Consider the following 15,038-nt stretch of genomic DNA (forward strand, 5'->3'; position numbering starts at 1 on the left):
GATTTCCCAGGCAAGAATACTGGAGTGGGTTGCCATTCCCTTCTCCAGAGGATCTTCCCGATCCAGGGATCAAACCCGGTCTCCCTCATAGGAGGCAGATCCTTTACCATCTGAGCCACCGGGGAAGCCAGGATTCACCAAATGGACTGCAGTGTGAGAATGGCATTCCAGGCTGTTGCATGTACAAGGTTGGAGAAACATATGCTTTTTAAAAAGAGCCAGTAAGTGGCAGACAGATTAGGTAATCCAGGTTTGCTGTCATCAAAGTCCATAATCGTTTCACAGTACCATTAGTATGATATTCATTTAAGATTTTTATCCTCCTGGAAAATGTTGATGGACTTGGGTATTATCCACATGCATTGTCTAACTTGTCATTTACAGGGAAATCCAAGAACAGGTTTTTCCAATAGAATGACATGAAAACCAGTCCTAACCAATCCTAGTGCTAATTGTGCTAAAGGATAGTCCTCCAAAGGGAAAGTAACCACAGGGCTATTATCTAGGTATGGTTCTCTCCTTCTATGTAGAAACATTCTGAGCAAAGCGTTCTGAATTGTTTTAAGGCTAAAAAATCAGTTCCTCAAAATGCAACTTGTGTCTTTTTGCAAAAACATAGATACAAGCATCATCTGTACATCTCAAAACATCTACATGGAAACATGAAACAACCTTCCCAAGCACTTGCTTAGGTACCCAGTAAATAACCTCCTTGCAGCAGGTCTAGAAACATGTTTTACCTTCATGAAAAAGGAACCCTACTACTAACAGCCAATAATAATAATAATAATAATAAAACAACTTCCATTTAGGGCTTATCATATGCATGAAACTGTGCTGAGCACTTTACACGCATTATCTCATTTATCTTGACAATAATCTCATGAGATGGGTACTATGACTATCCCCATTTTAGAGATAAGGAAACCAGGACTCAAAAGAGATTAAATATCTTGCTCAAGTTCCCACAGCTGGTAAGCAGCAGAACTGGAATTTGATTCAAGGAAGATCCCCTGGAGAAGGAAATGGCAACCCACTCCATTAGTCTTGCCTGGGAAATTCCATGGACAGAGGAGCCTGGTGGGCTATACTCCATGGGGTTGAAAAAGAGTTGGACACAACATAGTGACTAAACATCAAAACAACAGGTCAGCCTGACTCCAGAGACCTCTCTGCTCTACTGCACCTGGTTATGCACAGCACGCTTGTGTTCACTCATGCATTAGAGCATAAAAGATTCCTCTTGAAGGACCCTCTACCCATAAGGGTCGTAGCTGGGCACAAGTCCATATTTGTGCACACTTTTCTGTGTGATTAAATATTTGAGAGCATTTTTGTCCTGTATTCTAAACTACATCCTTCTGCCAGCTAATGCTTACTGAGTGCTGACCTCTGCCAGGTGCCTATTGGACCCAAAGAATTGGAGGAGGAAGGCTTCATGATGCTCTAGGAGTGAACAAGAGCCTGTGGGATCTACCTCGGATGCTCCTCTCCCTGACCATCACTTCTCTTTCAGGCAGCCTTCCTCAGAGTCCAATTCACAAGAGCATACCAGAAGCAGCCATATGGGCTTGAGTTTAGGAGGTGGCCCCCCAAATACAAAGATTACATCATTAGGTCTTCCTTTATGACTTTCTTCTAGGAGTAGACGGTCAGTGCCTCTTCCCTAGCTCAGTGCACGTATCACCATTTCATTTTGGTAAGTATGCAGTGGGTTGATTCAGGGTTGCCAACACTTTAATCTGAGCCTGAGGACGTGTTGCAGGTGATAAATGGATTGTACTTAACCAAAGCCCAGCAGTGTCCCAAGAAACTAAATGATGCCAGAATCTGCTGTTCTGCCCAATTGCATCAGAGAGTTATTTCATTTAGTTCTCACAGCAACCTTAGCATGAGTGCTAAGTTGCTTCATTTGGGTCCCACTCTTTGTGACCCTGCCAGGCTCCTTTGTCCATGGGATTCTGGATTCCAGGCAAGAACACTGGAGTGGGTTGCCATGCCCTCCTCCAGAGGATCTTCTCGACCTAGGGATCAAACCAGCATCTCTTAACAGCTCCTGCATTGACAGGTCAGCTCTTTACCACTAGCACCACCTTGTTGTTATTGTTCAGTTGCTCAGTCATGTCTGACTTTGCGACCCCATGGACTCCATGCAGCACACCAGGCTTCCCTGTCCTTCACTGTCTCCTGGAGTTTGGTCAAACTTATGTCCATTGAGTTGATGATGCTGTCCAATCATCCAATCATCTCATCCTCTGTCAACTCTCCTCCTCATGCGCTCAATCTTTCCCAGCATCAGGGTCTTTTCCAATGAGTCAGCTCTTCGCATCAGTTTCAGTTCAGCATCAGTTGGAAACTGGAGCTTCAGTTTCAGCATCAGTCCTTCCAATGAATATTCTGGGTTGATTTCCTTTAGGATTGCCACTTGGGGAACCTTATAGATAGGTTTTATTACTCCCATTTTCCAGATGTATAAACATAGGCTTGGAGGGGCATGCAAAATCTGCAGGAGATTGCTTCAGGAACAAGTGGTGAAAACTTACCATTCAAAACCCCATGCACTTTATTCAGTGTTTCCGCTGCCTCCATTGAACCTAAGTTTGGAATGGAAAAACTACAGAAATGACTCACTTACTGGAGGAATATATGACATTCTTTGCCCCACTCCCTTTGACTATTTTAGGGAAAAGTGAAACTGAAAGTCGCTTTGTCGTGTCTGACTCTTTGCAACCAGATGGACTATACATACAGTCCATGGAATTCTCCAGGCCAGAATACTGGAGTGGGTAGCCTTTGCTTTCTCCAGGGGATCTTCCCAACCCAGTGATCGAACCCAGGTCTCCTGCATTGCAGGCAGATTCTTTAACAGCTGAGCCACAAGGGAAGCCCATTTTAAGGAAGGAAAACATGAAAATACCCTTGGCCTCCAGCCCCAGGTACTGCTGGGTGCAGAAACACATTCTGAGACTGGTTGTTACTGCTTATTGCTGAACAAGAGCCCTGCAGGAGTTAAGCTTCAGCTCGGACGGAGGCTGCTCAGACCTGGAGGAGCCAGGCCAGACCCCAGAGTGTCAGAACGATCCGGCCTTTTCCCTGCAGCAGGATCATTTCCAACCACATTCAGGGGCAGCCCGGCTGAGGCATTAGCAAGCCTGCAACATCAAAATGGCCAGATCAATTCGCAGAAGCACTTCTAAGAGAAACAAATCAATAAGTTCCTTCCCCTAAAGATTGATAACATCATCAGGAAGCAACAGATGCATTTTAGGGCACAATACATGGTGCAGGGGAGGTGAGTTCCCTGCGCTACACTTCTGTCTCTACAAGAGCAATTGTAAATCAGCAGCTGAACATCAGTGCCCGTGGCACCTGTCACAACAATAAAAGCTGACGTTCTCAATGCACTTGGCAGGTTTCAAGGTGCCATCATATGCTTTGTCTCTTTTGATTAAGACCCTATAAGGGGAATGTTACCGTCCCCATTTCACGGATGACATTCAGTAACACTATACTGCCTAACTGGCTTAGAACTGATTATGACCAAGCCAAGACTTGAATCTTCTGCCTTACAACCCCATGTACTGCTTACTTGTCTAATGTTCCCCAAACTTCAATCACTTTTTGCTACCTTCACAATTTTTGATACATCAGAGAACCTCCTGTGTAATTTTTCTGTGTCTTTTCACTAACCTAGTTTTCTTTATCTAAATAAACTTATAGTAAAAGGAAATTTCCCATCACTATTTTAAATAATAACAGTATGACTTACTAGAAATAGAAATCATTAAAAACTGCAAGATTTTTAAAGGAAAAAACCATGACTGCTGTGTCTCAGCTTCACCAGTGGCCCACAGACCATACTTTGAGAATACAATATTATGCTTTAGACTTTTATGAGAAATATACATGGAGTAATTTTAAGTTTGAAGGTCCTATAACATGAACTCTATTTAGATGAGCTGTGTTATTTTTTGTCAAAATTGATAGAACAAAATTCACTTTATCTCTAGAGCAATAAAAGATTTAAGGTTTTAGGGCAAATAAAAGTTTTGTCTCCTCTCTTGCTTCCAGAGGGCTTATCCCTGGTCACTGACCAAGGGAATGGAGGTGTTAAAAAGGGTAAATAAACCAAGATGGGTTTCCTGAAACCTGAAAAATAGAGATGAAAAATTCCAAATAATACTATGTAAACAAGTAAAAATCAGGTCAGTGTTTCAGTGTTCTGAGTATACAAAAGAGGAATTAACTAACCTTCTAATTAAAATATCAAGAAAAGAGAAAGAATTGAATGGAAAAGTATCTAACTTCTCCCCAGACATTAACCTATCATTTAAATTTAAGACTCATGTAAATCCTATTGTCTGTCCTGACTCCTAAGTGCTCTCCCCTACCTGTCCTCAGAAATGTATCAGTTCCCACCCTTCCCATTACCTGGACCTGCCTTTAATTTAAAGGACCTGGCTTTAATCCTCACTGAAGTGGTTTGAGCTCATTACCCTCCCCCAAGACCTCAATGATGACCTGAGCTACGTAATGGTCTTCTATTTGGTGCCTCCCCTCCAGGCTGGGCTTTCCTGGTGGCTCAGATGGTAAAGAATCTACCCGTAATGCGGGAGACCCAGGTTTGAATCCTAGGTTGGGGAGACCCCCTGGAGAAGGGAAGGGCAACACAGTCCAGTGTGCTTACCTGGAGAATTCCATGGACAGAGGAGCCTGGTGGGCTACAGTCCATGGAGTTGCAAAGAGTTGGACTCTACTCTCTTTTCCCCTACTCTTCTAAATGTTACTCCCCAAAACATCTAATTTAAGAGGGCATGTTTTATTTGTAACATTAGAACTTAACGCTTGATTATATCCCTCCTTTTTCTCTAATGATTTCTTTCTACCACATTAGACTTCTCTGACAAAGTCCAGAAGACATTCAATGAACACTTGCTGATGGATCTGTAGAGAAGAGGGGTATTTTGCACCTCTGAGCAATACTAAAGAAATGCATAAAAATCGTTTGCTGATTCATGAATTATGTATGAATTTCTACTTCTCTTCTGAAAGGTAATTCTTCAAAAATAAAGCTTACTCATCGATTACTTCCTTTTAGTAAGTGAAAATGTTGACTGAAATTTGGTTCTTGGTGTGAAACACAAGACTTTAGAAATTCAAATATACATTTAGGAAAGCATACATCTATTAGCTGACAATGACTAAAGCAGAAGGCTCTTCTTAGAGCAATAACTAGTTTGAAGCGAAGTTTAAACTTCAGCATAATTCATGAGCTGGTTCATTTTTCTTCAAACATCAGTCTGGTTTTGGTATGAAATCAGCCCACATATGCCTTAAGTACATTCTACTTTATACTGCTTTTGCCTCACAAAGTCCGTATTTTATTGTAAATCCACTCTTTTACTCCACAAATGCTAAGTGTCAACTCTGGGCCAGGCATATTCTGAAAGACTGGGTCATTTGACACAAATGGTTGGCATCTCCAATATCACAGATCTTTGCTTTAATTCAGGTATAATCTGAAATGTTTAGTGTAGATAATTTTGTAAATTATATCATAGAAACTATGCAATATGTATAGAAAATTATGTACATCTGTCACTTCTTTTGTTCCTCTTGACCTCAAATTGCAGTCCTCCATATCTGTATCTTGCTTCACATTAATAATTTCATCATGCAAGAAATCCTGCTGAATTCCTGCTTTTCGTGTGGAAAACTGATTTTTATATATATATATACGTACACACACATATATATATATATATATATATATTTACAAAATCACTGCAGATGGTGACTGCAGCCATGAAATTAAAAGACACTTGCTCCTTGGAAGAAAAGCTATGACCAACATAGACAGCATATTAAAAAGCAGAGACATTACTTTACCAACAAAGTCCATCTAGTCAAAGCTGATTTTTCCAGTAGTCGTGTATGGATGTGAAAGAGACTATAAAGAAAGCAGAGCTCCAAAGAATTGATGCTTTCGAACTGTGGTGTTGGAGAAGACTCTTGAGAGTCCCTTGGACTGCAAAGAGACCAAACCAGTCAATCCTAAAGGAAATCAGTCCTGAATGTTCATTGGAAGGACTGATGCTGCAAGCTGAAACTCCAGTACTTTGGCCACTTGATGCCAAGAGCTGACTCATTGGAAAAGACCCCGATGCTGGGAAAGATTGAAGGCGAGAGGAGAAGGGGACGACAGAGGATGAGATGGTTGGATGGCATCATCGACTAGATGGACATGAGTTTGAGTAAGCTCTGGGAGTTTGTGATGGACAGGGAGGCCTGGCGTGCTGCAGTCCATGGGGTTGCAAAGAGTCGGACACGACTGAGTGACTTAACTGAACTGAACTGTATATTAATGTAACCTGATGGTGGTCCCACTACAAACTGTGGGACTTGATTGTGGTCCCACTACAAATTCCTATGCGAGTGAGTACAGGGTTGGGGGGATGAATAGGTGTAGAAGCATGGTGAAGATAAAGAACAAGAGAGGAAAAGGAAATGAAAAAAACATGGGGACTTCCCTAATGGTGCAGTTCCTAAGACTCCGGGCTCCAAAGATAGGAGGCCCGGGTTTGATCCCTGGTCAGGGAACTAGGTCCCACATGCTGCAACTAAAGTTCTTGCATACCACAACTAAAAAAAATAGCACATGCTTCACAAAGATCAAAGATCCCACATGCTGCAGTGAAGACCTGGTGCAGCCAAATAAATAAATAAATATTTTTTAAAAATTAAAAAAAAAAAGAAACATGAATTTGCTTTTATTCATGCCTGTTGCATGCCTGGCATCCAGCATACCCTAGTTCATTCACCCCTCATAGTACTTTGTGGTAAATATTATCTCTCATTTTATAGCTGTGGAGACAGACTATACAGATTGTAATCAGGGAAGCAGTCTACAAACCTGTTTTTTCCACTATTCCAAGCTAGTACCAGGACCTTCTGGCCCCAAATCCAGTGTTCGTCCCACTCTATCACACCTGTAACCCATCAGGAAAAAGGATTTGATGGTTGGAAGATGTCTTTGGGTGGGCTGTCAATTAGATGAATTCTGGCTTTTCCAGTTGTTGGTTTCTTAAAGTCTTGTCTGCATTGTTTAGGACACATAACTTGGGCCTCTCTTCCCATGAGCTCAGATTCTTTCTCCTCTGGCAAAATGAACATCGCCCACAGGGGTCATATTCACTCATATTATGGGTCATGGAAATCTGACTCAACCTCAGGTTTTCTGTCCCTAAAGCAAGATTTCCAGAGGAAAATAAAGATGAGGTTCAGTAACCTCTGTCTATTGCAGGGTTTTTATTTTGAAGGAGATTCAGTGACTGAAGAAGGCCACTGGATGTTAGACTTCTGGTCAGGGGTAATATTCAAATATCAACAATCAACATCAATTAAATGGGTTATCCAACAGGGAGGGTCCCAACACTTCATGGCAAACAGGTGGAGAAAAAGTGGAAACAGTGACAGATTTTTTTTTTCTTGGGCTCTAAAATCACTGCAGACAGTGACTGTAGCCATGAAAATAAAAGACACTTGCTCCTTGGAAGAAAAGTTATGACAAACCTAGACAGTGTATTAAAAGGCAGAGATATCACTTTGTTGACAAAGGTCCATATAGTCAAAGCTATGGTTTTTCCAGAAGTCATGTACGAATGTGAGAGTTGGATGACAGAGAAGGCTGAGTGCCAAAGAATTGATGCTTTCAAATTGTGATGCTAAAGAAGATTCTTGGGAGTCCCATTGGACAAGAAGGAGATCAAACCAGTGAAGCCTCAAGGAATTCAACCCTGAATATGCACTGGAAGGACTGATGCTGAAGCTGAAGCTCCAATACTTTGGCCACCTGATGCGAAGAGCCAATTCATTGGAAAATACCCTGATGCTGGGAAAGACTGAGGGCAGGAAGAGAAGGGGGTGACAGAGGATGAGATGGTTGGATGGCATCACGACTCAATGGACATGAGTTTGAGCAACCTCTGGGAGATAGTGTAGGAGAGGGAAGCTTGGTGTGTTGCAGTCCACGAGATTGTGAATAGTCAGACATGACTTAGGACTAAACAACAAAAAAAGCAGAGAGAGTCTGATCTCTTGGGTCCCTCTCTGTGCCAAACATTAATCCTTTAGCTGTTGGATCATGGAAGAAGTCCAAGGGTCCCAAAGAGGAGTTGGGATGGCCATATATGCAGACAAGCATATAGGAGATCTTAGAGGAGTGATTCTTTGCCAAACGATACAGCTATATTTTGATATTTTAATAACCAGTGCAGACATATTGGTGCTTACTGAGTAATGGCCCTGCTTCTGGGTCTCATTCCCACCTCAGAACTTCTGATCCCACTTCCCTTAGCAAATGACTTCCCTGTACTGGGTTGGTGTTGCTTCTGAACAGAGAGAAAGAAGGGATTACATACAATCTTGAAAAGTTGTCCAGTTTTTTTAGTCAGGTATATGTGTGCCAGCTACACACTACATTTCCCATAATTCCTTGAATCTCAGTGCTCTCATTTGTATTTTCTAGCCAATGGGATTGCCCCGCTTCCCAACTGTAACTGTAGAAGAAATGAGTGAGCTGTCCTGGCCCCTTTGCTCTTTCTGATGACTGCAGTACATGCAAAAGAGAAAGCAGCCAGAGAGGAGCTCCAGTTGAAGACGGCAGATCTGCTCTGCTAGCCTCGGCTCTTTACCTCCAGACCATTACACGGGCAAGAAATGTTAAGCCCTTCTTGTTGAAGGCACACCATATTGGGGGATCTTTGTTTTAGCTTGTCAGACTCTGCCCTAACAAATACTGCTTATTGGTTGTATCATAAGTTGATTGGGTTTGTATAAGTTGCCATGTTTGAAAACAGGGAAGGGGGAGAGTGGGTAAAAAAGACACAGCTTATATGAAGGCTGTAAGGTTTTAAAAAAAACACCCCAAATGCAAATTGCCTTAAGAGAACTGAAAGACATTCTGTGGATAAAGGATGGATTGTACCAGGAAACTGCTGAAAGAAGAGGTTGCAGAGATCAGCCTGAGAGGCCATGTTCAGTAGTTTTATTTTGAGTAGAGGCAGACTCATTGAAGTTTTAAGTAAGAGGATAATTTCTACTTCAGAAAGATTACCCTGGAGAGTGGAGAATGATTGGAGTTGTGAAATTGGCAATGGGGAGGCAAAATTAGAGCTTGGGACACCAGGTCTGGGGCTGTGGTGGTAAACTATGTGAAAAATAATGATGGTCTAAATGAAACAAGAGAAAAGTAGACCAAAGGAGAGACATTAGGAAGTGAAATCCTTGAGATTAGAGGTAAATGATGGGGTGGGTTGGTAAGGGAGAGAAGGAGTTTAGGATGGTACCAGGTTTCCAGTCGGAGTAGTAGGTCTGAGGTGTTCAGAAGAGGGCATCCTGGCAAACAATAGAAATGGATAAAGCTATTTTAGAAATGGAGACACCTGCAGTGTCTCCCTCATCCCTTTTCATTTATCTTATACCCTCTCCCCTTCACTCACTTCTCCCCCATGCTCCTGGTGTGGATCCTAACTATTTCTGCCCTTTTTCAGACATGCCTTTCTAAAGTGGTTTTCCAGTTTTTCACTAAGGACTCCCTTGAGTCAGTCCCATCTGTACCTCCCATTTGGAAATATTTTTTTCTTAGAAAAAAGAGAATATCTGTTATTTGTGTCCATCAATTTAAACCCATTTCCAAGGACAGTTGTAAACCAAATACCACTGTTATTTCAGAAACCACAGCTATCAGATGAGGCTGTTTGTATTGCCCACCACCTTCAGAAATCGTTGCTCAAAAGCCAAGCAGAGCTTTTGATTCACAATATCATCTCAATAGTTGATACAATTCAAGTGAAAAAGGGGAAGGTGACATCTTAGATAGTCTGTGTCACTGGAAGTCAGGTACATGTGGGATTCTGCTGAGAGTTTTGAAATACTAAACATTAGAGCGTGTTCATTACTAAAGGACTGTACTTTGCCATGGATTCTCGACTTTTTCCCCCCTCCACAGTCAGGAATAAGAGATTTAGGTCTCTCTTAACTCAAGTAATATTTTCCTTTTCCTTTGTGAAAATTCTTATTCTACCTCGTGGGATTCTACTGGGGTTTTCATCATGGCATCCTTCTCCAGCTACAGGGACAAACACGAAGGCCCAGACTGAACCAACTCTAGTGCCCCTTCATCTTGACAGCAGTGGTTGGTCCAAGGAGTAGGGATGTGACTCTTTGGGCTACTCACAGTCTTTCCTGGAATTGATACATGGATGCTAGATGAAAGAAGGAATCTCTCTTTTGTTGGTGCTGCTGAACTAGGATAATACAAGTGTAGACCTGTCTATATGGAGAAAGCTCATCTTCAGTTCAGTTCAGTTCAGTTCAGTTGCTCAGTTGTGTCTGACTCTTTGCGACCCCATGAACCGCAGCACGCCAGGCCTCCCTGTCCATCACCAATTCCCAGAGTCCACCCAAACCCATGTCCATCGAGTCGATGATGCCATCCAGCCATCTCATCCTCTGTTGTCCCCTTCTCCTCCTGCTCTCAATCTTTCCCAGCATCGGGGTCTTTTCCAATGAGTCAGCTCTTCAGTAATAGAATATTATATCAACACCCAGAGAAAAACAGAATTGGGAGATGAATTGAGTGAATTCCGGTGCTGTTTGAGTGGTTGGTTCCAGACCTCATGGTCTTACTCCTGAAGCTCTCCCCTGAATCCCATCAGTTCAGTTCAGTCACTCAGTCATGTCCAACTCTGTGACCCCATGGACTGCGGCACGCAAGGCACCCCTGTCCATCACCAACTCCCAGAGTCTACTCAAACTCATGTCCATCGAGTCGGTGATGCCATCCAATCATCTCATCCTCTGTCATCCCCTTCTTCTCCCGCCTTCAATCTTTCCCAGCATCAGGGTCTTTTCCAGTGAGTCAGCTCTTGGCATCAAGTGACCAAAGTATTGGAGTTTCAGCTTTCAGCATCAGTCTTTCCAATGAATATTCAGGACTGATTTCCTTCAGGATGGACTGGTTTGATCTGCTTGTAGTCCAAGGGATTCTAAAGAGTCTTCTCCAACACCACAGTTTGAAAGCATCAATTCTTTGGTGCTCAGCTTTCTTTATAGTCCAACTCTCACATCCATACATGACTACTGGAAAAATCAGCTTTGACTAGATGGACCTTTGTTGGTAAAGTAATGTCTCTGCTTTTTAATATGCTGTCTATGTTGGTCATAGCTTTTCTTCCAAGGAGCCTTCTTCTTTTAATTTCATCTGCAGTGATTTTGGAGCCCCCCCAAAATAAAGCTGTCACTGTTTCCATTGTTTCCTCATCTATTTGCCATGAAGTGATAGACCGGAGGCCATGATCTTAGTTTTCTGAATCCCATGGACCACCTCAGATTCCTTCTCAGCTCTGTGAACCAATGAGTTCCTTATTTGCTTAAGCTAGTGTGAATTGAGTTTCCTGAAGCTTATTTACAACAAAATTACTACTTAATACACAAGCACTCACAGATTCACATGAATTATTATTAATATGTTCCTCATCTGGTTTCACATTTGTATTTGACCAAGGGCCTTCTAGAACTAATACTTTCTTGCCAAGGAGTCTTTTCTGAGGAGGGAACAAGTTTTAGGCAGTTTAGCAAGCCAAAGGGAGAGAGATTTGCTGAGGGTACCTGGGCTGTCTGTACAGTCTCAAGTCATCTGAGACATGGGGCAGAATCCTTCACCTACAACCTCTATGCCCTCTCTAGATCCACTCTGAGGTAACTGGGGGCAGGGATTGAAGTTAACGGATGTCAAAAGTTTACTTTAGTGAGCTCTCTTCCGGTCCCTGGTCCTGCCATGCTGGTCCTCTACCATTCCTCTGCAACAAGATGTGGGTTGGTTGTCTAGTAGGTAATTGACCACCAAATAACAATTGCCACCAATACGGCCACACTTAGGGGAAGGACAGTTTGCAACTAATTACTTCCCATAAAAATACCCAAACATAATTTTGCTCATTATTAAAATTTTCCTATAATAGATTTATCTTCCCCATTAAGTAATACATTATTCTCCTACAAAGCACAGCAAACTAGAATTACTAGGCACTGCTTATATTAAATTGTTGGTTAATAAATTAAAACTCCTATGGTTATGAATAAACTAGGTCATCTGCACGTTTTGTAAATTAGTAGTTTCTTGTAGTTATTCTCTCCTGGTCAAAACCTAAAAGAGGGGGGGAGGAAAAATGATTATCATTATTACTTTATTGTTCTCAAGCAAACGACTTCTCTCTGCACTGTGGTTTAAAATAAACTGCTCAATCTAATACAGTAGAATCAATGTTGTTGAGTATCCATCAATAAGAATGGATTTTAAAGACTATGGTCTGTAAACTTTTAAAGTAACTTTAGAAGCTATATATACCGGATATAAGACCTGATGAATATCAGATAATATTTGAGGATTCTTGATGCAACAGGCACTGTCCAAAATGATTTCAATTATTGGACAAAATGTTTTCCCATTTCAATTTTTGGGTGAGTTGAGAGGCTTTTCTTTCTGATTTCAGAATGTCAGCTTCTCTGACATCATTTCAATTTGAGATGATTCATAGAAGTTTTCCATAATCATATCCAAAATGGTTGACACTATTAAAGAATCAGCTACAAGGACTCCTCAAGTTGTAAAATCCAACTTATAGGATTGTTTACTGCAGATAGATTGCAATTTCCCTAGCCACTCAAAGGTTCATTTTTTCTATGCAGTCACATATTTCTCTTTTTTGGAGAGAGGGAATTGATCTATCTTTTATCTATCTATACATCAATTATCTATTTAGTAACTTTCCCCCCTACTCATTTTGGCCATCTTTTAGTATATAGAGACAACAAAAGGTTTAGAAATCTTCCCATCATGTTAACTACTTAAACAGTTACTACTGATAAAAAAAAAATTAGAAGGTATGTATGTTGACAGTCCCTCTGAGATCAGAAAGTGGGAGGGTAGATGAAAGTTCATTTACCTCTGCAGGCAAGAATTCACTTGTCCAGAGCGAAGAAAGAAGCAGAAGACATTACTTTTCATCATGGTTCAAAGATTTCTGTGAAGGTGGAAGGTAGGTTTCACTAAACGTTAAAGGAATAACATCTTCTTTTAAAAAGTACTTCTTTTGAACAGAAACAGACTCACGGTTTTAGGGAACAGGCTTGTGGTTGCCAAAAGGGAGGGGGTGGGAATGGGGTGGACTGGGAGATTGGGATTAACAGATGCAAACTGTTATATATAGAATGGATAAACAACAAGGTCCTACTATATAGTATAGGGAACTATATTCAATATCCTATGATAAACCATAATGGAAAAGAACATGAAAAAAGAATGTATATATATATATATATATGTATATATATATGTGTGTGTGTATATATATATATATATGTATATATATATATACACATACATACACATGTATATAACTGAAACACTTTGCTTTACAGTAGAAATGAATACAACATTGTAAATCGACTATACTTCAATAAAATAAAATTTTAAAAAGCACTTCTTTTTTAAAGAGCATAGTCAACCATGTTTATAAAATAAGTAATAAATGCACATTTTCATATACACTGTGGCTTATCCTTCTGAATCCTCTGAAATATTTTCCAATTTGCTAACCTACCCCCTTGAACCTCCATCAAAGAAAGACCAAAGCAGAGGTCACAGTTGACTGTTTTCCTAAGTCAACCATTCATAACCTCCTAACCAAAATTTAAACTCTTCTGATTTTCCCCAAATGCTGATTCTGACCTTAAAACAAAATTTAAGCTTTCTTGCAGTTAGTGTGATCTTGCAGCTTCCTAATTAATCAGCTCAAACAAGTAGGCTCAGGTGGTGCTGTTACCCCTCGAGGAAGGTAAGTTTCTAGTAATCAATCACAGATTTTAAAAAATGAACTTTCTCATTCTTGTTTATTATCCAAGCTGACACTGCTGAAAGCCACTTTAGATTTTGAAGTCTCCCTGGTCATAGTTTTTTTCTTGCAAAACAAAATATTCATATCAAAACTCTCTGAATTTTATTTTGACACCAGTTTATGTTAAATGTTATTCATGGGGTCTAGAAACAATGGAGACTATAGACAACTAAAGGTAGCTTTCTTGGTCATTCATACAGTCTTTTTTGTGCATAAATGACAAAAGATAAATGCATTTTTCTTTCCTTTTTTTTAAAGATTTCATTGGAAGCCAAGCAAACACAATGTTGGAGAAAACCTACATAGGACTTCCCTTGTGGTCCAGTAGTTAAGAATCTGCCTACTGATTCAGGAGACATGGGTTTGATCCCTGCTCTGGGAGGATTCCACATGCCACAGGGCAGCTAAGCCCATGCACCACAACTGATGAACCCAGCACCCTAGAGCTTGTGCTCCGTAACAAGAGATGTCACCACAAGGAGAAGCCTGCGCACCGCAATAGAGTGTAGTCCTTGCTTGCTGCAACTAGAGAAAGCCTGTGCACAGCAACGATGACCCAGTGCAGCCAAATATAAAGAAATAAATATTTAAAAAATGCTTCTAAAAAAAGACAGCCATGACTGAGTTTATTTTCCTCGAACAGAGGGAGCTGAGTTGTGGCCTGACTTTTTTGTGGTATTTCTAATCATCCACCTTATCACAGAAACTGACAATATAATCACGATTTTGTCAATCAGAAGAGACTCAAAAAAAAAAAAAAAAAGAAGTGACTCAAAACTCCAATGTACTTCTTCTTTAGTCACCCCACCTTTGTAGTTCTCTATTATACCACCAATGTCATTCCTAAGATGCTGGTACATTTCTTATCCAAGAGAAAACCATTTCCTTCGTTGGTTGTTTTTTACAATTCCACTTTCATATTGCCCAGTAATCACAAATTATGATAAGCTTACAGTGATGGTTTATGACCACTACCCGGACATCTGCAAGCCCTTGTTTTGTGGTAGCAGAGTGTCCAGCTGTACCTGCCTCTCCCTGGATGCAGCTCCATATACATATATACATCTTTGCAAATAGTAT

The 15,038-nt window shown here is 40.9% G+C and overlaps 1 long non-coding RNA gene across 1 annotated transcript; it reads left to right on the forward strand.

Moving 5' to 3' along the window:
- The first annotated feature begins 1,963 nt into the window (after positions 1–1,963).
- LOC145545821 (uncharacterized) lies at positions 1,964–14,567 on the forward strand. The gene is made up of 5 exons (XR_014082233.1): positions 1,964–2,068; positions 4,895–5,052; positions 8,528–8,711; positions 13,016–13,100; positions 14,217–14,567. It is a non-coding gene; the product is annotated as an uncharacterized LOC145545821 (long non-coding RNA).
- The last annotated feature ends 471 nt before the right edge of the window (positions 14,568–15,038 follow it).

The sequence above is a fragment of the Giraffa tippelskirchi genome, chromosome 1, assembly GCF_054371585.1.
Source record: "Giraffa tippelskirchi isolate mGirTip1 chromosome 1, T2T-mGirTip1v1.2.pri, whole genome shotgun sequence".
NCBI lineage: Eukaryota > Metazoa > Chordata > Mammalia > Artiodactyla > Giraffidae > Giraffa > Giraffa tippelskirchi.